Source organism: Macaca thibetana, chromosome 7 (assembly GCF_024542745.1).
Source record: "Macaca thibetana thibetana isolate TM-01 chromosome 7, ASM2454274v1, whole genome shotgun sequence".
Classification (NCBI taxonomy): domain Eukaryota; kingdom Metazoa; phylum Chordata; class Mammalia; order Primates; family Cercopithecidae; genus Macaca; species Macaca thibetana.
The window spans coordinates 30,547,427-30,574,639 of NC_065584.1; the positions used below are offsets into that span (position 1 = coordinate 30,547,427).

Consider the following 27,213-nt stretch of genomic DNA (forward strand, 5'->3'; position numbering starts at 1 on the left):
CAGATGCTGTCCTAAGTGATTTGCCTACATTTATTCATTTAATCCTCCTACTGTCTATGAGATGGGTGTAGTATCATTATTTTCTTTTTACAGAGCAGGAGGCTCAGATACAGAGGCCCATGTCACTTGCTGAGGTCGCCAGTGTTAAGTGGTAGAGCCAGGATTTGAATTCCAGAGTCCTTGCCACTTTGCTTGACAGCCTCCATGTTAAAGTGGAAATGGGTAATATCTCAGCCTTTTCTGCTGTGCTAAGGAGGAGGCCAGTGGGGAGCTAAAAGCACTATGAGGAATAAAAATAAAATCCTAAGCCCTTCAGCCAACTGGAATAACCCCCTCTTGGCCAAGCAGTCCCGAGAGAAACCCTGAAAACTGAAATGTCTGGCCGTGATGGGGAGAGAGGTCAGACATGCCTCAGTATGCCCCTTCCTTGTTAATCTTTAACCAGAATTATTTCCTAAAGAGTAAGCAGAAACCAGCTCTAGAAAACAAGAAATGGACAACCTGTTCCTTTATCCCATTAGCCAATCACCTGAAGTAGTGACTGCACTCCCCCACCCTCTTTACAGTTTCAAAGTGACAGCTTGCCAGTTTCACAATGCATCCCTTCCTAAAAACTGACCACCATCTCTGAACTAGTTTTGGTTGACTTGTGGAGGATGTGAGGATTTTTGTGTCCTCTGCTTCACCTTGTGATGTCAGAGTAAAACCGCCTTTGCAAAGATTATGACAGTAAGAGAAGTCTAGCATGGCTGACTCCATCTTGCTTCTGCCTCATAGGCAGGCTGTCCTCACACATTCCTGGGTGTAGTCCAAGCTAACCATGGGAGGCATGTAGTTTATAATTTAACTTTGAGGCGAGAATGATAATAGGCCCTCCATGAAACTAACCCCCTCTTTGCTCAGGGACTGAAACCACTTTTGTAAAAGTAATCAAAGACCACAAGATTGGGATTATGGGACTGACCTGAATTCTGCTAAAATATAGATGTAATTAAATGATAACCAGCCATGGCCGGGTGCGGTGGCTTACGCCTGTAATCTCGGCACTTTGGGAGGCCGAGGTGGGCAGATCACCTGAGGTCGGGAGTTTGAGACCAGCCTGACCAAATGGAGAAACCCTATCTCTACTAAAACTACAAAAATTATCCGGGCCTGGTGGCACATGCCTGTGATCCCAGCTACTTGGGAGACTGAGGCAGGAAAATCGCTTGAACCCAGGAGGTGGAGGTTGCGGTGAGCCAAGATTGCACCATTGCGCTGCAGCCTGGGCAACGAGAATGAAACTCCGTTTCAAAAAAAATAAAATAAAAATGTTAACCAGCCATTGTTTAAGAAGTCAAAATCTGTAACTTCCCCAAATGCTCCTATAGGTAATCACTATTTTAGAACCTAAGATTGGTCTTTTGAGATGTTTTTCAGACTTTTGCATTCTGGCAACTGACTGACTTCACTTGAATCTGTGACTCAGGAATCAACCAGTCCTGTGGGCCCCCCACCCAGAACTGAGCACACGAGGACTAATTTTCCACACCCCTATGATTTCTTGCCCAACCAGTCAGCAGCACCCATTCCCTAGCCCCCTGCCCACCAAATTACCCATAATACTATTGCCTCTCAGTTCTCAGGAAAACTGATTTGAGTAATAAACTCCCATTTTCTGCTTAGCTAACCCTGCAATAATTAAACTCTTTCTCTACTGCAATACTGCTGTCTCAGTGAATTGGTTTTATCTGTACAGTAGGTAAGAAGAACCTGTTGGGCAATTACAAGTGGGCCAAAAACTCTACCCTTGGACCATGCTAACACCACCACTTTTTTTGAATATGGGATTCAGGAAGAAATGTGAAGCTCAATTGCATGTATGGTTGTTTCTCCTTTCATAAGTATTCATGACTCCTATAGCTTACTGAATATTACATATTTGGCCATGCAGCTAAGCATAAATTTCTGTTTGCTTTAGCCCTCCCTTGAAGTGATTGCTCTCAGCTTCTTCTGAAGGTTACACTTCCCAGCCTGTGGGCCTACAGGCTGCAACCCTTTATGAGAAATAAAGCTCTCCCTTCCAAATTTATGAACTTAGTGATTCTTCAGTTGACAATTAGGTACAGGCACTTGTGTGGAAAGGAGGATGCCATGAATGGGGGCTGGGCACTGTAAAAGCATACTATAGAAGATGCCTCCAGCTGGTCATCTTTTTCTCTGTACATCATAGAGATATTTGGGATGTGTGTGTGTCTGTGTGTTATATGCTGATTTCAACCCACATACCTGCCCAAACTATTCAGAAGCTGCCTTGTATCTGTTAGACCCTCATCCTGAATCTTTTTAGCGGAAAGACTTTTAAAGTATTTCCCCCAAAAGAGCATAAGGAACTTCACCCCAAAATATGACTCCTAGATATAATGAGTATTTTGAGTTAAAGGCCCTTGGAGATCAACAGATGTTGGAAAAGACTTTTCCCTTATCTACATAAAGATTGGATGGACCCTACAAGGAGAACAATTGTTTCTCGCCACCCGCCCCTTATTATCTACTTTCTTTTCGTTTATTTTTTGAGACATAGTCTCGCTCTGCCACCCAGGCTAGAGAGCAGTGGCACGATCTCGGCTCACTGCAACCTCTGCCTCCTGGGTTCAAGCAATTCTCCTGCCTCAGCCTCCTGAGTAGCTGATATTACAGGTGTGTGTCACCACATCCAGCTAATTTTTGTTTTTTGTATTTTTAGTAAAGACGGGGTTTTATCATGTTGGTCAGGCTGGTCTTGAACTCCTGACCTCAAATGATCACCTGCCTCAGCCTCCCAAAGTGCTAGGATTACAAGCATGAGCCACCTCGCCCGGCCTTTTTTTTTTTTTTTTGAGACAGAGTCTCACTCTACCACTTAGGCTGGAGTGCAGTGGTATGATCTTGGCTCACTGCAACCTCCATCTCCCTGGGTTCAAGCAATTCTCATGCCTCAGCCCCCTGAGTAGCTGGGATTACAGGCATGCACCACCACGCCCAGCTAATTTTTGTGTTTTTAGTAGAGATGGGGTTTCATCATATTGGCCACGCTGGTCTCGAACTCCTGGCCTCAAGAGATCTGCCTGCCTCGGCCTCCCAAAGTGCTGGGATTACAGGCATGAGCCACTGTGCCTGGCTTCCTCCTCTTATTATCTATTGCAGAAAAGACCAACAATGTAACCACACCTGAACAGACGCTTTCACAAGATGATGTCTCTTCGCAGACTCACTCAGACAATCATTTAGAAATTAATCTCTGCTGCCCAATCCATTCATTCTCCCTAGCAACCATTTATTGCCAATCGACAAAATTACCTGTATTCCCTGTCTCCCCCTCCACCTGAATAAGGCTATCTGGACCCCACTGGAAAGTGGGGTAAGCACTCTGTGGTTCTCCATGTTTACACATTAATACATTTGTATGCCCTTTCTCTAATCTTTTGTGAGCTGATTTTTTTGGCGAACTTTCAGAGGTCGAAAGGGAAGTTTCCCTTTGCCCCTATACCTCTTCCCCAAATAAATATGAAGTCATCTACTTATTTATTGAGATGAGAGTCTATTTGTCACCCAGGCTGGAGTGCAGTGGCATGACCTGGGCAACACTGCAGCCTTGACCTGGGCTCAAGCAATCCTCCTTCCTCAGCCTCACAAATAGCTGGGACTACAGGTGCATGCTGTCACACCGAGCTAATTATCTTTATATTTTAAAGATGGGGCCTTCCTATGTTGCCTAGGCTGGTCTTGAATTCCTGGCCTCAAATGATCCTCTCACCTTAGCATCCTCAGTAGCTGGGATTACAGGCACAAATTACCATGCCCAGCTTTGAAGTCTTTGATTTAAACTCACACCTTCTCTCTCTCTAGGCCACCCAGAAAGCTGTTCACTTGCCTCTGTGTGGAAGCATTTGATTTTTGGCTTGGAGGTTTTCCTTGGCTTTGTATCTTGCCTCATAGGCTTACCTCCTTTCTGTAAACAGCCTTTGTATCCCAGTTGAGTTCACCAGCATGGGATTGACAAAAGACAGGGAACACAGAAACACCACAGCAGAAAGCCACGTGGAATTGGAGCTCTTCAGTGGGATTTGTTTCTTCAGTAATAGGAAGCTGGCTACAAAGACCAAGATTAGGAATAGCCTCCATATAGCAATTATTTACAAAAACTGAGCACTTTGTGCCTTGTAGCTTGATCTAGACTGGCTTGTTTTGTCATTTCTTGGGTACTTCTCTGTCTCCCTTACTGGAGTCTAAACCCCTTAAGGGCTGGGATTATATCTAATTATTTTCTCCCACAAAGTAAATTCTGCACAGCATGTGTTCAACTAACTTGCTATCAGTGGGACCCGAACTTCCTGAACATTTAACAGCGGGCTCACACATCACTGAAAGGACTCCAGAGAAGGAAAAGACACCGTGAAGGAGGGGAGTGAGTACCTTCTGTGGCCACAGGTGCACAGAAGCTTGTCCCTCCTTTTCTTTTGTTGGTTCCCTGACATGCTCTACTCTCTGCCACCTCCAGGCCTTTTGCACACACCTGTGTGTGGCCACTGGGGAAAGGAGGAATGAAAGTAACTGTGACTCCCACTGGTTTTGCTCTATACTTGTCATTCTGGCAAAGAAATTCCAGAGCCTGCATTGTTCCTCCCACCTCTCTGAGTCATTGCAGGGTCTTTTCCATTCCGAAATTTACTCAAGAATGCCCTTGAATCCTCCTCCTTTATGTTTGATTTGGCTCATGGGTGACTCTATTTGGAATTCCATGAAGAATCTTATAAAACCTGGTAGTAGAGATGTAGTGGCTGTACTTTGCAGACAGAGACATACCCAAGAACGTCATACGCCAGTACTTCTGTCTCCGGCCCCAGGGAGTCCGGATGGCCCTTTGTCAAGTTTCACTTCACAGGATCGGCCAGCTGGGCTTGTTTTAAGTCAGCACCAAAACAGGTTAGATAAACAGGCTCCATATGTTGGGTTGAAGCCATGCCCAGTTGTTCGTCAGAACTACCTGGTTGATTTTATCTCGATTCAGAATCTGCTTTCTTCACAGCCGATTGCCTGATAGCAGAGTCTAAGGTCTCAAAATTAAATCTCAAACAGGAGACTGAAAAGCAAGCAGTCAATTTGCAAAGACTTAAATATGATATTGGGGTGGGGATGGGGCATGATGAGACTCAGAAAACAATACCCCAAAATGAAAGCCTCAGAAAGCAGCCTCAAAAGCAAGTTTTTATCTGACCTTCTGCTGCCCTCCTGTCTCTCTGTCCCATTCTCTCCCCAGGCCAGCCATAGAAACTAGAATCCCTCTTCCCCAAGGCAGGTCAGAGAAACAGAACCCCTTTTCTCTAAACCAGAAAACCTAAAAATTTTCCCTCCACCTTGCCATGTAAAAACTGGCCATAAAGAAATTACCCGACAACCTCGTTTGACTGTAGGTCGTAGGAGCCCCCATTCCAGAGAGGGTCCTGCCCCACACCCAGAAGGAAGGAGTGCTGCTCAGAGAGGCCGAGAAGTAGCTAGACAAACAAGCCTTGCTGGGTTTCCCCACTCCGCCTCACAGCATTTGATCATACTCTTTTTTGTCCAATCATATTTCTACATGGCTGTCCATACTTCGTTTTACCTAAGCACAAAAATGAACAATTTTCCCTGTATCTTTGGGTCTTCATTCTGAAGTCTCCTGTATACACATGTTAAATAAATTCGTGTGCCTTCTCCCCAATTAATCTGCCCCCTGTCAGAGATTTTCAGCAAACCTGCTGAGGGTGATGGGGATGTTTTCCCTTGGCCCCTACCAGCATATATTCCTTTTTTTTTTTTTTTATCTGTGTGTGGGAGGGTCCTTTTGAAAATTCAAATGAAAAAGATGAGTCCCCTTAGACTTCCAAATTTGCAGTGGAATTTAAATTTATTTATTTATTTTTTTGAGACACGGTCTGACTCTGTGGCCCACGCTGAGTGCAGTGGCGCAGTCTTGGCTCACTGCAACCTCCGCCTCCCTGGCTTAGGTGGTCCTCTCACCTCAGCCTCCCGAGTACCTGGGACCACAGGCTCATGCCACCATGCCTAGCTAACTTTTTTTTTTTTTTTTGGTAGAGGCGGGGTTTTGCCATGTTACCCAGGCTGGTCTCGAACTCCTGAGCTCAAGTGATCAATCCTCCTTGGCCTCCCAAAGTGCTGAGATTACAGGTGTGAGTCACTGCACTTGGCTCGCTCTCTTTTTCTTGCTTAACATCAGAGTAGCTTTCACACATTTTTTATTCATTCTTCAACACATTATTGTGTTTTTAGCCTAAAGACAGTGATATCAATACCTACCGTTGAGTGGAGTCTTTACAAGGCAGCTTATTTGTCTAAAGTGTCTTGGAAATCCTGTGCAAACAAATTGCTAAGAGTGTTTTCCTCAGGTATGAAAAAGGGTGATTTATTCACCTAGAACTTATGGTTTCTTTAAGATGTTGTGTATCCTTTTTAAGATTTAAAAGGCTGCTTTTTTCTAGTAAAGTCTCGTCCCAGCTGGCATCATGGGACACGCTGATCTGGAGCTGTTATTGAATTGATGACCATTCCCATGCAGAACTATGGTGCGTTTGGTCTCCTGCTTTGTGGACAAGTATAATGGGATAACCCACAGGATTTACCCACAGGGTAAATCCAAGAAAATTCACTGCAATGTCTTGTGCTAATAGTTTAATGAAATTCACCCTCCAGCAACTTCTGACAGGGCATGGGGATTTTCTCCAGTGTCACCATACTTCAGGAGTGACTGTGTCATCCAGGTGCAGGTATTCTTGGTTGTCCTTTACCTGTTGTCTCTTCTTGTCACACATAGCTAAGAAAGCAGATGACAGGTTCATCTCTATTACATGGGGAATTACCAAGTGGTTGCCTAGCAACTCACACAGCACAGTCAACATGGTCTCTGTTGTGGAATGTAGAGTGGTTAGCTTTCTTTTCAAGAATGCATTTCCATACTTCTTTTGGGTTTCTAGAAAAGAAGGTACATTTCCTGGATTTGAGGTTAGTAAAATGGACTTTTATATTGCTTTTTCCAGTATTTATTCTATAGTAGGCCATTATTGTAACAAACAACGATTATCTGACCAAATCATCAATATAGTAATTGTTTCACTTCAATTCAGTAAGCATCTTCTATGTGCCATATACCCTTCTAGATACTATAAGGAATTATGAGGATGCGCAAGTGTGGTCCCTGGTCTCAGGAAACCTAAAATTTAGTGTAGATGCTTATATGTTTAATAGATGTGTATAAATCACCTGTTTACGCATGCGAAACAGATAGCTATATCTGTATGTAAAATAAAGGTATCTTTATTTGGAAGAGTTCCTTTGTGTTTGATCAAAGGATTTTTTTGCTTGTATTTAGATTACTGCCTTCATAGCTTACAGCTGCAATCAGTTCAAAAAGCTGTAATCAAAAACTGTAATCACTTTTAAGACATAGCTCCTATTGGAATCTAAGTAATTAGCAGCTCTTAAACAGCTCTTGTTGGAATATGCCTTTGCTGCTGCTGATGTTATCAGCTAGGATGGTGCTGCTCAGTGTCTGCACTGCAGTCTTTCTGCATAATTGCTGCTGTGGCGTTCACAGCTCCCTGCTTCTATTTTACACATTCCAGTTTAAAAGAAGCTCCTTGTCTTTCTTTGTCTACTTTGTAACCGTGCAGCTGCCTCTCTCCCCTTAAAGAGGGACTTTGGCATGTCCCAAATCTTGCTTTAGGGAATCCTTTGATTACTTGAGCTAACTTCTTTTCCACTGGAGAGACAGTTGCTAGACATAGCCTGGGATTTGACTAGCCCCTTTCCCATGAATTGACTCAGCTGGTGAATTGTGGCATCTTCATCCTCAGGAAGGTGCCAGGGCATGGTGTGAAGTAAGAGTCCCTTGATGCAGCTGGTGCCTATTCGTTAGATTCTCCTCCTCAGTGAACTATACTGAGACTCCACTGAGGAAAGAGGAAGCTCTTGTGGATAGTTGTGCCACAGCCCCAGAATTCTCTTCCACCATTTTGGCTAGTGCTCTTTGGTTTCTCCACTTGCCTTCCCAGTCCCTGTGCAGGGCCTGCCCCTTGATTGTTTTATCGGCCGTCCAGTTCCCTTAGATCCCTTGAGAATTCGTTTGGACCTCTTGCCTTCACACAGAGTCCTTGACCTTTGCTTCCCAATACAGTGTCAGCTAGAAGGAAGGGGACAAAGGGTAGAAGGGGACTGCGTGAGACCAAACATTGTACAGACATTTTCCTTGAGCTTCCTCATTTCATCCTCATAACCACTTCTCCCTAGCTCTTCACAGCCCCATTCCACACATGAAGCTCAAAACAGTGCTACACAGATTACTCTAATGAGTACTGCCACAGTCTTCTGTCTCAAGCCAGTTTTTCACTTAGGATGAAGCCAACCAACATTTACTGTGTACTGTGTCCCTCCCAACGGTTAGGAGCACAGTAAAGCATAAGGCCCAGTCTCTTCTCTTAAGGAGTTCCCAGAACGGTTTTATAAGTGCTATAATAAAGATTTGGGAACACAAACAGGAGATCAGTTAGTTTAGGTAAAGGATGGGAGATCAGGAAGTGACACTTAGGGAGCCATTTAGATCTGGAAGGTTGGCTAACCTCTATTTACCTTTAAAAATGGACCTAGGGCTGGGCGCGTTGGCTCACGTTGTAATCCCAACACTTTGGGAGGCCGAGGCGGGCGGATCACCTGAGGTCAGGAGTTCAAGACCAGCCTGGCCAACATGGTGAAACCCCGTCACTATTAAAAATACAAAAAAAAAAAAAAAAAAAAGTAGCTGGGCATGGTGGCGCACACCTGTAGTCCCAGCTACTCGGGAGGCTGAGGCAGGAGAATCGCTTGAACCTGGGAGGGGGAGGTTGCAGTGAACCGAGATTGCGCCGCTGCACTCCAGCCTGGGTGACAGAGTGAGACTCCGTCTCAAAAAAAAAAAAAAAAAAAAAAAATGGCCTAGAAAAAGCTGGGTGTTGGCGGGCATGGTGGTTCATGCCTGTAATCTCAACACTTTGGGAGGATGAGGTGGACAAATCACCTGAAGTCAGGGGTTCGAGACCAGCCTGGCCAACATGGTGAAAGCCCATCTCTACTAAAAAAATACAAAAATTAGCTGGGCTTTTTTGCAGCCGCCTATAATCCCAGCTACTTGCGAGGCTGAGGCAGGAGAATCACTTGAACCCAGGAGGCAAAGTTGCAGTGAGCTGAGATCACGTCATTGCACTCCAGCCTGGGCAACAGAGCAAGACTTTGAAAAATAAAAAAAGGAAGGAAGGGGGGAGGGAGGGAGGGAAAGAAGGAAGGAAGGAAGGAAGGGGGAGGGAGGGAGGGAGGGAGGGAAAGAAAAGCTGGGTGCAATGGTGAATGGCTGTAGTCTGAGACCAGACTGGGCAACATAGCAAGACCTCATCTCTAAAAATAAATAATAATAAATAAAAATTAATGATGGGCCCAGAGCAGAGATCTGTTGCCTTTTGATGTTGGGAAATCTTTTATTGCTTGAATCTAAATCCTTTATGCTGCAGTTTACACCATATTTCCTCTCATTTCAACTTCAGTTAAAATAGCGAAAATCTGTGTCTAATACCCTAGTCACTCGGAGGTTTTTTAGCAAGTCATATCTGGCTCACTACCCTAACACAGAAAAGAAACTATTTTCCTGTCACCCCAAAACCCTGCAGCTAGACTTTTCTAGCTGCTGCACTGGGAACAGTTTCTAAGAGATTCCTTCTACTAGGCCTTCCCTAGAAGCAGGGAGGTAGGCAGGGCAATCAGCTAGTCGGGCAGCCTGCCCCAGATAACTGCACTTGGAAAGAGTCTGCGTTGTAAGCATTTCTCATGGTATCTTGACTGAAGACAGAATTTTTGAAGTTAAATGACATATAAAAGACAGGAATAAAGTACAGGGTCTCACAACATCCCATACGAGATTTTTACCAGCATATGGGTCATAGTAACCAAAGAGGTCATATTGACATCCAGACCTAAATTTATTTAGCTCTGGTCTCCTACTGAAGGTCTATAGAACTTGCTAGTCATCCCTTGCCCTGCTAACTCACCCTCAGTTATTTCTGGGAGACCCCCAAAGTATCTCCTATAGGTTCATAGGCAAACCCGCTATGTTCTTCCACTTCAGCCTCCCCATTCATGGTCTGCTATTCACAAGCTCCTTAAACGGGGGTACCTCATCAGTGTCTGTGGCCTCCATAAGAACATTGTTCTTGTAGTGGTCACTCCTGTTGCCCTGCTGGGAGCAGCGTTCTCTCCCTTCTCTCCTGAGGCCACTCTAAGCCAGCAAGTCACCAAAGTGGAGGGTGGGATAGGGCAGCAGGGACCTCTCACAGACTGGCTGCACTTTGTTAAGTGCGTTTTGAAGCAAAGTTGCATATATCTTTAATTGCACAAAGCCTCACACAGTTACTCCTCTTTCCATTTATCGCCCTTCATGCTTCCCTCCCTGGGGCTGGAAATGAGCCTCTCAAGCCATCATAGAAGATAATAGCTCATCAATACCTTCCAGTACCCTTATATTTCTCCCCAGAGAGCTCTGAACCCAAACAAAACAACTTTCACAAAACCAAACAAATAAAACTCAAAACCCTCTTCAATTCAAAATAGCAAAAGTATGTCAATTGTTGCAAATACTTACAAATACTTGGGTGGACAGAAGTGAGAAGGTTGGTGATGTTTTGTATGCTCCGTCCCATAATTCATAAAACCCAGGAATAGTGGGGATTTCTCGTATAACCTGAAAAGGAAGTCAACTTATTTGCATAAGAAACATAATGCATGAAAGCTCCCATGTCATTGGCAATCTGTGAGAATGCAATCCTGGGAGAAATCTGCAATGGTTGTAGTCCAAAATTTAACAGTGCTTTGTCAAATACACTTCTTGCTATACAAGAATTTTCTCTGTAGGCTCTAAGAAACATCCACTGCACCCTACTCCAAAATAAACACACAGAAATTAAACTCTTTCAATCCAGATAATGCAAAAGACAAAGATAGAAATGGGATTGCCCTAAAAGTAGACTTCACAGTATGGTGGACAGAGCTCAGGATGTGGCTTTAAAGGTCTTAGTTGAATCCAGGCCCTGCCACTTACAAGTTGGAATCCCCCGAGAAAGTCCCTTTCCTGCCAGGCGCGGTGGCTCACGCCTGTAATCCCAGCACTTTGGGAGGCCAAGGCAGGCAGATCACGAGGTCAGGAGTTCGAGACCAGCCTGACCAACATGGTGAAACCCCATCTCTACTAAAAATACAAAAATTAGCCAGGCATGGTGGCACATGCCTGTAATCCCAGCTACTCAGGAGGCTGAGGTAGGAGAATAGCTTGAACCCGGGAGGCAGAGGTTGCAGCGAGCTGAGATCGCACCACTGCACTCCAGCCTGGTCGACAGAGCAAGACTTCCTCTCAAAACAGCAACAACAACAACAACAACAACAACAACAACAACAAGCCAACAAAAAACCTGTAAAAACTTGCTTTTGTGGTCTAAGTATATTCTTAGTTTAAAACCAAAATGTTTTGTTACCACTGCTATTTGTTTAAACATCCCTGTTTCAACATTAGCTTTGGCCATAGAGGGTATCTGGGACCAGAAACACAGGATCTCTGTTAAAAGAACACGAAACATCACTTCCACATGACCTGCAATTTCTAGAATGGAGAGAAAGCTTCAATAAACATTCCATGATAGCATGCAACAAAGGCAAGTAAAGGCTGTAATAGAACATTGGCATGGTGTTCTTAAAAGAATAATATTATTTGTCCTGTATTTAGCCAACACAAGGATGTGTTGCTCTTGTTTTCTCATGGTGGGAGATATGAAGTTATGAAGAGATAGTTACTGGATCGAAATAGGAGGAAATGATGCCAGACAGCTAGAAAAAAATATTGGTGTGCATTGATTACACAATAAACAAGTAAATACATAAGGAGCTCTTCTTTACCATTATTCTAAATCTTCAGTGATAAATCACTATACTTCACAAGGATCTATGAATTTTGCAACATATTACTTTTAAATTAATTTGTTTATTTTTTATTTTTATTTTTTTTTTGAGACAGAGTCTCAAAAAAAACAAGAACATGCTATGGAGAAGAGCAGCATCGGGGGGCAAAGATAAAGCCAAGTCCTGGTGATATTGTTTGAATCCCTGGATCAAGCTTGGCCTGAACCAGCACAATGCCTAATCCCTGGTCTGCTCAGTTATATGAAACAGCATCCCAATTTAAAGTCACTTAGAGGTGAATTTTCTGTCACTTAGTGCAACCAAGAGAGCAGTAACTGATGCGAAGGCCACATAGACTTGGCTTTTTTTTTTCTTTTTTTTTTTTTCCTGAAGTATAAATTCCCTTAGCATCTGTGTGGCCCAGCACTACCCTGGATATCCTTAGCTGTCTGGTCACAAATGGGGACTGCTACTTGGCGGTGATTCTCAACCAGGGGTGATTTTGCCCCCAACGGACAGTTAGCAATATCTAGAGACAGTTTTGATTGTCATGGGGTTGGGGGAAGCGCTACTGGCATCTTGTGGATAGAGGCCAGGGATAGTCCAAAATATCCTACAATGTACAGGGCAGCCCCTGCAACGAAGAATAATCCAGCCCAAAATGTCATTAGTGCTCTGTAGATTGTTTTGGCTGCCGTAACAAAATACCTTAGACTGGGTAATTTATAAACAGTGGAAATTTATCATTCACAGTTCTGGAGACTGGAAAGTCCAAAGTCAAGGCGCCAGCAGATTCAGTGTCTGGTAAGGGCTCATTCCTCATAGATGGCGCCTTCTCTGTGTCCTGGTATGGCAGAAAGGGTCAACAAGCTCCTTCAGGCCTCTTTTATAAAAGTTTTAATCCCATTCATGAGGGGAGAGCCCTCATGACCTAATCACGTGGCAGGCAGATCGTCTAAGGTCAGGAGTTTGAGACCAGCCTGGCCAATGTAGAGAAACCCTGTCTACTAAAAATACAACAACAAAAAAAACGGGCTGTGGTAGCTCACACCTGTAGTCCCAGCTACTCGGGAGACTGAGGCAGGAGAATTGCTTGAACCTGGGAGTTGGAAGTTGCAATGAGCCGAGATCGCACTACTGCACTCTAACCTGGATGACAGAGCAAGACTCTGTCTCAATAAATAAATAAATAAATAAATAGTAAATAAAATAAAGAGTGTTAGGAGTCTTCTGTCCTATAGGCTGTGAACAACTAAGCTTGTTTAGGTCCTGAAATGTCACTGTCATTGTCAGCATGATAAATGCTTTGTGCTATAATAATACAGAGAATCAGGATGTCTATTCCCCAAAGCCTTTGTGATGGAGAAGGTGGGCTTTCCAGAGGCTCTGACTGTGGAATGTGTCTAGAATCCTCTGCATGTTTTCCAGGTTCACCTCCACACCCTCACCTCTGCTCAGCCGGGTCCTTGCTAGAAGCTGGAACCTGCCTAGTGGGTCTCTGATCACAGCCCCATGCTCCACAGACCCTGGACTCTCCACAGCCCCAGCTCCTGCCTTGTCCTGGTTCCTTCTACCAAGGGGCACCCTTCTTTACAAAGCCGGACTCTTTTCTATTTTTATTTTTTGAGATAGGGTCTTGCTCTATCACCCAGGCTGGAGTGCAATAAATAGTGCAATCACAGCTCACTATAGCCTCCACTGCCTGGGCTTAAGTAATCCTCCTGCCTCAGCCTCCTGAGTAGCAAGGACCACAGACGCACAACAACACTCCAAGCTAATTTTTTAAAACTATTTGTAGGGATGAGGTCTCACTATGCTGCCCAGGCTGGTCTCAAGCTCCAGGCCTCAAGCGATTCTCCTGCCTTAGCCTCCCAAAGGGCTGGGATTACAGGAGTGAGCCACTATGCCTGACCCAAGCCTGACTCTTAAAAAAGGAAAGAGCTAGTACCAAGCTTGTGCAAGGACAGTGAGAGAGGGGAGACTCAGTAATTATTTTCCCCCAATAATTAATAAGACATTTAAAGGACTTATCAGATCACCACAGCTCCATCATCCCTGGGGAACTGTTTGGTTTAGCAGAACTGTTCCCACTGTGTCCCCTTTCACTTTCTTCTTTCCTTGCCCAGACCCCTCCCCCACTCAGTTGATGTTGCGCAAAGCTTTCAAAAAAACAAGTTTTGTTCCGAGGTCAGCTATATCCTCCCAGGAAGTTTCCCCATCCCAGGGTGAAGTCAGGCCAACACAAGGTGAAGAGTTTGGAGGGTGGGTGGCGGGGGCAGGGGTGTTTTGCGCGGGACAAGGAGTTCTATTTTGTTGTTGTTATTCTTTGTGTCATTTCCAGAGAGATAGGAAGGAAAACATAGTAAACATTCTTCAATTCTGCACAAAAGCTGAGAAGGGATTTTCTTCAGGAACCTCCCTCTGGGTCAAGGCTCTGCCATGGCGGGGAGGCAGAGGGTGGGGGGTTAAGAAATATAAGGCCCAGTTCCCCGTGGAGGCGGGGGTTCGGTGAAACCAATCCCTTGAATGTGAGATGGAACCAACATGCAACTCAGTTTGCTTTGGCTCTTACTGTGCATTTGAGCGAAAGCAAGGGAAGCACTTCCTGTTCCCCTGGCTGAAAGCTCAGCTGACCCCGAGGCTCTTCTGGTCATGCTTAGGTATGTGCGTTTTATGTCACAAAATCCAATATCGACTTAGAGATTTAAAGTAGCCAGTCAAAGATATTAAATGACACTTGCATTTTTCTTCAAAGAGAAATCTTCTTCCTCCTGCCCTAGTTAAGGCCTTAGTTGGGGGCTGCCAGGTGCCAGGGACTGGGCATGGTGAGCTTTTGTCTATTCTGTCCTGAATACCCCTCTCCCCACTTGCTGGTTGCTTTCAGAGTCTAAATGGAGGTGATGGGTGAGGATGCAGGGAAGCAGGAGGGGAGCAGGGGAATAGGGCCGTTTTTACTTGACTGTATGATTGCCAGCTCTCTGGGTGTGGCAGATGGTGAAAGCTCTTTCTGGAGGGTTCCCTGTGTTCTTCAGAAGTTCCCATCTCAGCCAGGTGCAGTGGCTCATGCCTGTAATCCCAGCACTTTGGAAGGCGGAGGCGGGCAGATCACTGGAGCCCAGGAGTTCTAGACCAGCCTGAACAATATGGCGAAACCCCATCTCTACCAAAAATATGAAAATTAGCTGGGCGTGGTGGTGCACACCTGTAGTCCCTGAGAGGCTGAGGCAGGAGGATCACTTGAACCCAGGAGGCAGAGGTTGCAGTGAGCCAAGAATGCGCCACTGGACTCCAGCTTGGGCAACAGAGCAAGAAACCCTGTCTAAAAAAAAAAAAAGAAAAGAAAAAAAAAATTCCCATCTCTGAGGTTCTCTCCTGAAGTTCCCTGTTCTATACCTCCATTTCAGGTACGGCTATGACTCCGTCTTCAACCCCCAGAAATCCAGCATCCTCTTGCAACTTCTTCCTGCTGACATCCCTTTGCCCTTCTCGGAGGCCCTACAGGACTTAAAATGACCCCCCCACCTTGGCCCTCTCTCCTGCCATGGTCCAGTCTGATCCACATCTGGCCCATGGGAATAACTCACACAGCCCCTTCACTCATCCTAATGCAGTCCCTCCTGGCACAGTCCCATGGGGGCCCACAGCTCCAAGTGGCTGCATGGAAGCCTCCATCACTGGGCTTGAGTCGAAGGTGGTACCTTCAGCTCCTCGGTGGGGTAGCTTACAGCATAGCTTTGCCCTCTCTGGAAGTTTCTATTCCCAAACTCTCCCCATTCTTCACACTCTTTATATTCTTGGTAGGCTGAGGGCCCTGAGTGCTATGCAAGTGGTTCCCCATTATTTCCTTTGTAAATACTACATATGGGAGTCTGTCTCACGTTCAGTTTGCTATCTGATATTGTGGTAGCCTGCTTCCACGATGGCCCCTAATTGTCACCACCTCCTGGTATTCACATGGTTGTGTCTCCTCCCTTCCTTAACAGGGCCGACCCTTGTAGCCACTTGCTATTGCAGAGCTGATGGCATGCATCTTCTGAGGCTAGGTCATTGTTGTGTGTTGAATGATGTCCCCCCAGAAGATACGTTGCAGCCCTAACCCCTAGGGCCTATAAATGTGACCTTTTCTGGAAATAGTCTTCGCAGCTGTCATCAAGGGTTGTTCTTGACTAGAGTGGGCCCTACATCCACTGACTGGTATCCTCATAAGGAGAGAGAGACACAGAGTAGACAGACACAAGGGAGAAGGCCGTGTGAAGATGGAGACGGAGATTGGAATGATACCGCCACAAGCCAAGAAACATCTGCGGCCATCAGCAGCTGGAAGAGGCAAGGAATTATTTATTCTTTCCCACTTATTCTTTCACCAATGAGCACCTTCCATGTGCCACTGTTCTGACCCTGCTGACAGCGTGGTTTCAGACTTCTGGCCTCCAGAATTGTGAGAGTAAATTTCTATTGTTTTAAGTCATCTTGCTTGTGGTACTTTGTTACAGCAGCCGTGTGGATCTAATATAGTCATAAGAGAGACATTATGACCTCCTCCCTGCTCTCTCTTGAACCACTCATTCTGGGAGAAGTTAGCTGCCATGTCCTGAAGCTACTCAGGGAGGTCTATGGAGAGGTCCACGTGGCAAGGAACTGAGGCCTCCTGCCAATAGCCAGCACCATCTTGCCAGCCTTGTGAGTGTGCTATCTTAGAAGCACATTATACGGCCCCAGTCAAGCCTTCAGATGAGTGCATCACAACTTGACATCTTGACTGCAACCTCATGAGAAACCCTAAGCCAGAACACCCAGCTAAGCCACTCCCCAGTTCCTGACCAAAAGAAACTATGAGATAATAAATGTTTATTATTGTTTTAAGCTACTAAATTTTGAGGTAATCTGTTATGTAGCAATAGATAACTAATACTAATATCTGTCGTATTGGGGCCTCACTGTAACTTAGAACAGAAAGAGTTCTGTATTATAATTCTTTTTTTTTTTTTTTGAGACGGAGTCTCGCTCTGTTGCCCAGGCTGGAGTGCAGTGGCCAGATCTCAGCTCACTGCAAGCTCTGCCTCCCGGGTTTATGCCATTCTCCTGCCTCAGCCTCCTGAGTAGCTGGGACTACAGGCGCCCGCCACCTCGCCTGGCTAGTTTTTTATATTTTTTAGTAGAGACGGGGTTTCACCGTGTTAGCCAGGATGGTCTCGATCTCCTGACCTCGTAATCCGCCCGTCTCGGCCTCCCAAAGTGCTGGGATTACAGGCTTGAGCCACCGCACCCAGCCTCCATATTATAATTCTTAAACGTTATTTGGAATGGTTAGGGGCCTCAATGCTAGTCTCTCTGGGGATATTTCCAGCAATGGGCCCCACAGCCATTTATAGTGAGTTGTCCCACTTACTCTTTCATCAGTGAGCACCTTCCATGTGTCAGATGCTATATTAGAGACTGGGGCTATAGAAATGAACAGTCTTTTGGGAGGCCCAGACAGGGGGATCACCTGAGGTCAGGAGTTCAAGACCAGTCTGACCAACATGTGGAAACCCCATCTCTACCAAAAAAAAAATACAAAATTAGTTGGGTGTGGTGGCGCATGCCTGTAATCCCAGCTACTTGGGAGGCTGAGGCAGGAGAAACCCGAGAGGCAGAGGTTGCGGTAAGCCAAGATTACACCATTGCACTCCAGCCTGGGCAACAAGAGTGAAATTCTATCTCAAAAAAAGAAAAAAAAAGAAATGAACAGCCCTCTTCTTAATCTCTTAACTGGTGGTCATTATGGTCTCTGCCAGTGGAGCACAATGGGCAAGAAGGACAGCACTGCTTTGCAGAGAAGGGAAAAGAGAGACATCACTGAGGCACTGAGAAGAGAAGCATTCAGTGGTGTGACCCTGAAGAGGCAAGAAGAGGACCAAGTTCAAGAGTCTGCAAGAACAGTGGGAGGTAGAGCTGGAACTAGGATCCAGACGCCCCATTTCTAGTCTTGAATTTGTGCTTCCTGAACTACACAGAGGCTGGCTCATGGTACCAGGGTCTCTGAAGATACCTGGAGGCATGGACTTGAATCCTGCTGGGATACTACTCTTTGGATAATAATTTCTCTATCGAAAGGCAGGGTACAGAGTCTTGGAATCTTGTTTCTGCTCTGCCATCTTAGCTAAATAACTCCCTTTGGAGATCCTTTGAACCCTGATATATCAGCAAGCCCCTCTGAAACATCATAAGCCTCAGGAAAAGAAGGCTGGCCTTCTCCTCCATCTGAATCCTAGCCCTTCTTTTTTTGAGACGGAGTTTCACTCTTGTTGCCCAGGCTGGAGTGCAATGGCGTGATCTTGGCTCACCACAACCTCTTCCTCCTGGGTTCAAGCGATTCTCCTGCCTCAGCCTCCAGAGTAGCTGGGATTACAGGCATGCAAAACCATGCCCTGCTAATTTTGCATTTTAAGTAGAGATGGGGTTTCTCCGTGTTGGTCAGGCTGGTCTTGAACTCTCGACCTCAGATAATCCGCCCGCCGCTGGCCCTTCTTAGTAGTGGTGTTTTCTAAACAGGTTAGATCAGAATTTGACACCTACTGAAATCTCCAGGGTGGCCCCTCCCAAGGTCAAATTGCACATCTTGCCGATGAGAAGAGCCTTCACTTCTTGAGCATCTGCTCAGCAGCAAGTGATTTCTCTAATCTTCACAACACCCTCTCAAGGCAAGGGATCATGCACCACACTTGGCAATCTAGGAAAGTGAAGTTCAAGAACAAGCCCCAGGACACATGGCTAGTGGCAGCGAGGCACAGAGCTGGAACTCCAACCCAGGCCTGTCTAACCCTAAATCTCCTCCTATCCACCCTCCTTGCTGCCACAGAGGGTGACTCAGAGGTACTCAGTCTGGGGAATTCAAGCCAGTATCCCAGGAAGTGGAATTTTCTCCAGTGTCCTAGGAAGGAGGGATTACCATGGCATGGGGTGGGCCAGGTAGACACAAGAGGCAGTGAAGTTGCATAAAGTGGTGATTAAAGAGAATGGAATCTGCTGTGGTTTGGATATGGTTGTGTCCACCTAAACTCATGCTGAAATTTGACCCTCAGTGTGGGGGTGTTGGGAGGTGGGGCGTAGTGGGAGGTGTCTGGGTCATGGGGGCAGATCTGTCAGGAATGGCTTGGTGCCATTCTCGCAGTGGAGAGTGAGTTTTCACCCTGGCAAGGCTGGATTCTTGTAGGAATGGATTTGTTCCCAAGACAGTGGGTTGTTATAAAGCCAGGATGCCCCTTGGGTTTTCCCTTCTTTGCAAGTGTTCACTCTCCCTTTGACCTTCTGTATGTTGCAGCTCTCACCAGAGGCTGAGCAGATGCTGATGCCATGCTTCTTGATTTTCCCAGCCAACAGAATTGTGAACTGAATAAACCTCTCTTCTTTACAAATTACCCAGTCTCAGGTATCCTGTTATGGCAACACAAAATGGACTAAGACAGGTGGGTGACAGAATGTCCAGGTTTGTAACCTAGCTTTTCCTTGTGCACCATATCTCAGGTTCTTCATCTGAAAATTGGGGATAAGAGCATGTACCTCCTTGGGTTTTGGGGAAGATTAAATGAGATAATGCATGTGAAATTCATGGCAAGAGTAAACTGCCCATTACATTTTTCTGCTATTAACATTGCTATTGACATTACTTTCCCTCCATGGCCACTAGACTCTTGTATCAGGCAAATATTTGAAGAGAGACAAATTTAAACGAAATAGATGTAACTTGGAGGATGATGGCAGAGAAATCTGTGGCTTCATGGTTTTTTTGTTTTGTTTTGTTTTTTGAGACAGAGTCTTGCACTGTTGCCCAGGCTGGAGTGCAGTGGCGTGATCTTGGCTCACTGCAACCTCCGCCTCCTGGGTTAAAGCGATTCTCCTTCCTCAGCCTCCCTAGTAGCTGGGATTACAGGTGCCCGCCACCACGCCCGGCTAATTTTTTGTATTTTTATAGAGACAGGGTTTCACTATGTTGGCCAGGCTGGTCTCGAACTCCTGACCTCGTGATCCACCTGCCTTGGCCCTCCAAAGTGCTGGGATTACAGGCATAAGCCACCTCACCCGGCCTTGAAGTTTGTTTTTCTTTTTTTTTTTTTTTTTTTTCCAGCTCTAAGACAGCTCCCTGTGTAAGATGACGAGTGTGATTAATTGCAATCAGCTCCTCTCCATGTAATGAGGGAAGTTGGATGTCATCTTGCGGCTTCTGTCCAAGTTGATGCAGTTATCTATTGTGTCCACAGGATGTCGCTATCAATCACGCTTCGACTGAGTACAGCCAAACCAGGATACTCAGGGAATTGGAACCTGTTATCAGACTTCCATTTAGTACAGACACAGCGCCAGGGGGCTGAGCATTCTTCAGCAACACCCTTTGGACCCCTTCTCTACACCAATGCTGTGTGACCTGAAGGGCTGGGGACATGAAGGAGCAGCTCAGCTAAGGTGACCCAGATGGTTGGGCTCGGAGCTGGAAGAACACTGTGGTCTCCTACCTCCCAATTCCTGCATCTGTCCTGCTTGTAAGAGGCTTGCCAAGAACAGGAGCTCTTGTTTGTAGGTCTCTAGGGATGGCCACCGCAGGGAGTGTGATTTGAAGATGGGTTCGGGGTGACATTACAGGCCCCCTTTAGGCTCTGCTGGTTGCAGGCCAGCTCTCTGGGGTGCCTTTCTGATGGCTGCTATTTTAAAGGCAGATAGGATGACATTAACAACTTTTATCATTCAACTAGCAAGGGCTCAGGACGGGCAGCCCCCTTCTGGGAATGTGCCTAACTCCTGCCCCAGAATGGAGGAGTCTCTGTGGCTCTAGGGGAGCTGGCCTTCTGTGGAGTCTGAGCAATGTACTGCACAGGGAGAAGACGCTGCCAGCTGACACCAGTGTCTCTACGCAGAGACATTTCCAGGACACCACGTTAAGCAGCAGAGACACAAGAAGTCAAGGCCCATGTGCTCTGGTGTGGACGTGTGCCTCCTGTGCCTCAGTGGCATCATCTGTACCATGGGAGGTGTGTAATGAGGGGTGCGATCACGACTGCAAGTGCACGTACATAGTACATGCCCAGGAAGTGCCAGTCCCCATCTCCTTCCCAGTTTCTTCAGAGCCTTCTGGAAGGCACTGGCATAGCCCAGTCCTGAGGCATTGCTTTTTCTTTCATGGATGATCAGGAGCTCCTGTGATTTCTTCCCCCTCACTCTTCATTTTGCCAAGATGTCGCCCATAGTAACCTCAGCAGTGGAGCGGGGATTCTGCACTGTTCCACTGCCCGGGGCTGCACATCCACGTGAGCGGGGCCGACCCGTCCCAGAACGCTTTGCCCTCGGAAGGCAGCATCACCTGCAGGGGCAATGCTGTGGACAGCTCTGGCATGTCCTCCAGGGCCCTGGCATGGTCAGTGAGAAAAGGCCCCCAGGCGTGGGCTTCTCCCATCAGTCAGGTTCAGAAGGCTTCCTGGGGTAAGTAGAGACGCTCCCTACCCAACTGAGTTGTTAAAATGACAGGAGGGAGAGGGGAAGGTCTGGGCCTGTGGCACTGTGATTTTTTTTTTCTTTCTTTCTTTTTTTTTTTTGGAGACTCGTTGGGGTAGAAATGAGGACAGGAAGAAGTACAATCCGTCTGGGATTGGTTTATTTTTATTGCTTTTTAAAATCATGTGACTAATTGGTGTTCATTGAAAAAAAGAAAACAAAAATAAGCCAAGAGAAGACAGCAAAAATAGTCTGTTAACATCTTGGCAAATATCCTTTTTCTCTGCATAGAAACAGAGAATACTTTTGTTTCACTTATAAAATGTTTCTTGCTGTACACAGCTTTATAACCTGCTTTTTTCTTAATGGAACAATATACTAGGACATGTTTTCAGGCCAACAGATAAATATACTTCACTTGCATTGATGCTATTGGCACCATGGTGTTCTGGTGGTTGGTAATTTACCCTGTCATTCTGTCTCCCTTTACTCAGTGGCAAAAATGACCTGGGCACCTGCCCCTGGGCCTGGGCTGGACATCGGTCCTTGGCAGATGGGGAAGGTTGGTGACCAGCAAGGCACAGAATAAGGACACATGGTCCCAGCAGACCCTTGGGATGACCTTGACCACTTGGACCTTGGAGAGAGAGGGGACAGGAGAACAGAGGGCAATGCCACATGGAGGGGAGGGTGCAGATGGCTGGTGGCTGGAACTCCGGGAGGCTGAGCAGTGGGGGTGGCAGGAGAGAACTGGCTCCTTCTAGATAGGGGAATATCGTGGTTAGGGTTCTGGGGTCAGATTGGATCTGGGCTCTGTCACCTACTAGCTGAGGAATAAATAATTGAGCCTTGGGGCCGGGCGCGGTGGCTCATGCCTGTAATCCCAGCACTTTGGGAGGTCAAGGTGGACGGATCACCTGAGGTCGGGAGTTCAAGACCAGCCTGACCAACATGGAGAAACCCCATCTCTACTAAAAATACAAAATTATTAGCCGGGGTGGTGGCGCATACCTGTAATCCCAGCTACTTGGGAGGCTGAGGCAGGAGAATCACTTGAACCTGGGAGGCAGAGGTTGTAGTGAGCCGAGATCACGCCATTGCTCTCCAGCCTGGGCAACAAGAGCGAAACTCCATCTCAAAAATAAAATAAAATAAAATAAATAAATAATTGAGCCTTGGATCATCACCTATAAAACTAATAATAGATCAGATTGATGTGCCAGGATTAAATGAAAGAATCTACAAGCTATAAAAAGTGCTGCGTGGCAGCTGCCTTTAAACTTATTCTTACCATTGACTTTGTTATTGTTGTTGCTGCATTTCCAGGTAATGCAGAAGGGCTTCCCTCTTCCCTAGCCCATCCCTCTTTCTCATTTCTCTCACATTCCTGCTTCCTTTCTCTTCCTTTTCCCCTGCAAGAGCTTTGGCTCTGGGAGCAGTGGCAGGAGGGAGGGAAGAGGCTGCAGCCGCTACAGCCTCATGCCACATGGGGGCAGCAAGGCCCTCTGAAATGTGGGCCTGCCTCTCCCACCGTGCCTTCTGGCGGGTGCAATGGCCCAGAAGAAAGAAATCCATACCCACCTGGGCCCAGGTAGGGAGGCACTGCCCAGAGGGGTCCCACGGTCCCCAGGCTGGACCGGCCAGGCCCTGGCAGCCAGAGTGGGTGACTGTGACAACAGGTCCCGGGAAGGCAGGGTGCCCCAGAGTGGGGCTGGGTCTGCTAAAGAGGGAGCTGGAGAATCTGGAGAAGGGTGGGAAGGAGGTGTGAGGGTTCTCCAGGAACCTACAAGGCTCCAGGTGCCATGAGAGGTGGCCCTAGGAAATTGGCCAGCCGAACTTGGTCTTTGGGACAGCCCAGAAGAGAGAATTAAGTGGGAGTCAGTATAGCACAGTGGCTCAGCACACGGGCTCTGGGGGCTGGCTGGACCTGGCCGCCACTGGTGGCTCTGGTGCTTACCAGTTGTGTGGCCTAGATCGATTCACTTAACCTCTCTGAGCCTCCATTTCCTCACCTGTAAATAATAGTGGTACCTACCTCATAGAGTTTGTGAAAACTAAGGTAATATACACAGAGCACTTGGCACACTGCCCAATCCACGGGAGCTTAGTTATTTTTATCACTATCAGGTAAGTTGGCCTGGAGAGCTGGGAGACAGTTGTGTATAGAAAATGTATGTGCTAGCCGTGCACATGCATGGTGGCTCAAGCCTATAATCCTAGCACCTTGGGAGGATTGCTTGAGGCCAGGAGTTTAAGACTAGCCTGGTTAGTTCAACATGGCAAGAGCCCTATCTTTACAAAAAATACAAAAATTAGCCAGGTGTGGTAGTGCACAACTGTGGTCTCAGCTACATGGGAGTCTGAGGCGGGGGGATTGCTTGAGCACAGGAGGTCAAGGCTGCAGTGAGCCACAGTCGCACTACTGCACTCTAGCCTGAGTGATAGAGCAAAACCCTATCTTAAAAAAAAAAAAATAGACCAGGTGCGGTGGCTCACACCTGTAATCCCAGCACTTTGGGAGGCCAAGGCGGGCAGATCACCTGAGGTCGTGAGTTTGAGACCAGCCTGGCCAGCGGATGGTGAAACCCCGTCTCGCCAGCAGAGATGGTGAAACCCCGTCTCTACTAAAAATACAAAAATTAGCTGGGCGTGGTGGTGCACGCCTGTAGTCCCAGCTACACAGGAGGCTTAGGCAGAAGAATTGCTTGAACCTGGGAGGTGGAGGTTGCAGTGAGTCAAGATCACGCCAATGCACCTCAGCCTGGGTGACAGAGTGAGACTCCCTCTCAAAAAAAAAAAAAGAAAGAAAGAAAGAAAGAAAATGAATGTGTTTCCCTAAGTTCACAACTGTAGCTGGGTATTCTTTGTAGGACCAGGTTGGGGTATGCATGGCTGGGGATCTGGAGAGGAAAGAATTGGGAGGTTGGGGTCAAAGGGCAATTCTAATAAAGAACAAGGAGTGGGGGCCTCTAGGCTTGGCTGCTTTGAAACCGGATAAAGACTCCAGTCGCCTTCCTGGTTAAGGAACATGTTGTATGTGTCCACACCATACCTCTTTCCTCCAGGCTGCTCTTGAAGCAGTCCCACTCCTCCTGGGGGTGCAGAGCAGGGGTCTACAGTGGTGCCTGCATGGGAAGTAGAAGAGGGCTAGCATGGAGGAGAAGGGAGCTCAGTGTCCTTGAGCAGCTAAGGCCTGTTGGTCAACCTGGGTCCACCCTGCAGGGAAGCAGGTGTCCCTGCTGGCCTCCTTGTCGTGCCTGGACCAGGCCTCCCATTTCCTGCTAATGAGGCGCGGCTCCTCCAATGGCAGAGGGGCTATGCTCCTAGCAGGCAGGCTAGCGGGTGGGTGAGCAAGGGTGAGAGTGTGTCTGCCTGTGTTCTTTTAACGTCTCCAGAAAGGTCACTGAGGGGTCTCCATTAGGAGTGGTCTTGAGCCCTGTACTATTTTCTCATACAATTTAATCTACTCCCTGGATGGCCTCCAGTGTGTGAGCCACTGACAATCGCAGGTTTTTGCAATCAATTTCCTGGAAGCCGCGGCCCAGCCGGCAGCCACATGATGGATATATGCTAGGCGACCTGGTTCAGCAGAGGCTGAGGGGGCTTAGGAACCCCAGGCTGCCTTCCCACACCATGGCAGGGTCCCCAAAATGTAGGACGCATGCACTTCTGACCGCCAGCTCCACCCTGAAGCATCAATGCCTGGAGAACCACTCACACATGTGCACAAAGAGACATGAGTGAGCATGCTCGGTGCAGAATTGTTTGTATGGTAAAAACTGGAGCCGCCTTATCTGTTCATCAGGCAGGGCTGCTGCATTCTGGGTGTGGATGGCATCCCCTGGAATTGTGCAGAGGCACCATTTACCGTGAAAACCTTTTGACCCATGTCCCCTAGAGCTGGGACCCTGAGTGAGGGTGGGAGTGGGAGGGGCGTGGTTGAATTAACTGTGTTACAGGCATGCATGGAATATTAGGTAGAGGCTAAAAAAAAAAAAAAAGTGAGGATAGCTAGGTGTGGTGGTGCACACCTGTGGTCCCAGCTACTCATGAGACTGAGGCAGGAAGATTGCTTGAGCCCAGGAAGTTGAGGTTGTAGTGAGCTATGACTGCACTAGTGCACTCCAGCCTGGGCAAGAGTGAAACCACATCTCTAGAAAAAAGAAAAAAAAAAAAAAAAAAAGAGGATGTTCTATTTTTGTTGACATGAGAAAATGTCCAGGATACACAGTTATGGGGGGGAAGTTGCAAAGCAATGTGGTCAGCGTGATCCCCTTCATGTAAAATCAAAGCAAAACAAAGATCTTGACATCATCCCCCTGGGTATGTACATGTACTATGCAGGGAAATGCCCAGAAGTCTGGGATGATTGGGGAAAACAGTGATATTGGCCAGAAATGGAATAAAAGGAATTTTTCACTTTTCTTTCTTTTTTCTTTTCTTTTCTTTTTTTTTTTTTTTGAGACGGAGTCTCGCTCTGTCGCCCAGGCTGGAATGCAGTGGCGAGATCTCAGCTCACCCCAACCTCTGCCTCCTGGGTTCAAGTGATTCTCCTGCCTCTGCCTCCTCAGTAGCTAGGATTACAGGCACGCACCACCACACCCAGTTAATTTTTGTGTTTTCAGTAGAGACGGGATTTTACCATGTTGGCCAGGCTGGTCTTGAATGCCTGACCTCAAGTTATCCACCTGCCTCAGCCTCCCAAAGTGCTGGGATTACAGGCGTGAGCCACCGTGCCTGGCTTACTTTTCTTCTCTCTTTACCTCTGCTCACACTTTTTTCCCTAGGGAGGGAAAAAAATGTGTAAAAATAGAAAAAGAAAGTTCCCTCCTTTCTTCTTTGCCTGTTACCTAACTCCCTCATCCATCAAAGCCTTCCGCAAATTCCTAAATTCCCATTTTTTATCATCCCCTACAGAGCAGCTCCCTCCAAAGTTCCTTCCCATTTACTCTCCAAGAAGGAGCCCTGGGCAGGAGAGCTGGACATTGCCTGGACCCACATCAAAAGGCCCCTGCTGCACTGGAAGGGTCAAAGCATCCTATGCCCAACCTGGCCTTGTGATCTGAGTCTGGGGCTGCGGTGGCCAGGTTGTCCAGTGGACACTGTAGAGGCAGCCTCGGGGTGAGAAGCCCCTCATGTGGACCCGCAGCAGGGGACATAAGTGGGAAGGAATTCGAAGGCTGAGGGGGGAGGCAGGGGTGTAGCTACATCAAATAAAGCTCCTTCTTCTCACACCTGCCAGCATGCTGGGAGGATGCTACCTGTAGCATCCTAGGGATGGCAGAAAGGGGCAAGCACGGCTCTGCCTCCGGCCTCTGTGCCTGGTGCAGGCTCCACTGTGGTGTGGGGTCTCTGGCAGTGAGGACTAGGCTACAGCCACCACTCTGGCCTGTGAATCCTAAAGGAATCGGGGCACGACAGTCCCCATTGCCAACATAGAGTCCCTCAAACTCGTCCTGCCAGGCTAGGGCAACAGCTGTGACCCTCCAGGACTGTGCTCTGAGGAAGGAGCCTTCCACTCTAGAGACTGTGTGGCTGTCAAGCCTACCAAGGGCCCAGCCTCCACTTCCCGGGGAGCCTTTGTTTTCTCCTTCCTTGCTCTAGAAGGAAGAATGGGGGCTGGGGGCACGATCATGGACTATACACCTCTTCTGTGATAGGAGCCCGGCTGGTTTCCTGATACTTCAGCCCATTCACATGGTTTAACCGCCCTATAGATGAGGCTCACAGACATGGGAGTGACGGAGTGTGACTTGGCCACACAGC

General features: G+C 47.1%; 1 long non-coding RNA gene across 2 annotated transcripts in view; it reads left to right on the plus strand.

Moving 5' to 3' along the window:
• Positions 1-14,387: 14,387 nt before the first annotated feature.
• The window catches only part of LOC126959589 (uncharacterized), a 35,984-nt gene continuing 23,158 nt past the window's right edge, over positions 14,388-27,213 (plus strand). The window contains exons 1-3 of one of the 2 annotated variants that reach the window (XR_007727563.1): positions 14,388-14,642; positions 19,286-19,430; positions 20,223-21,435. This is a non-coding gene — a long non-coding RNA (uncharacterized LOC126959589). Of the gene's footprint in view, positions 14,643-19,285; positions 19,431-20,222; positions 22,577-27,213 lie in introns of those variants that run through there. The other variant, XR_007727562.1, reaches the window with a different exon arrangement.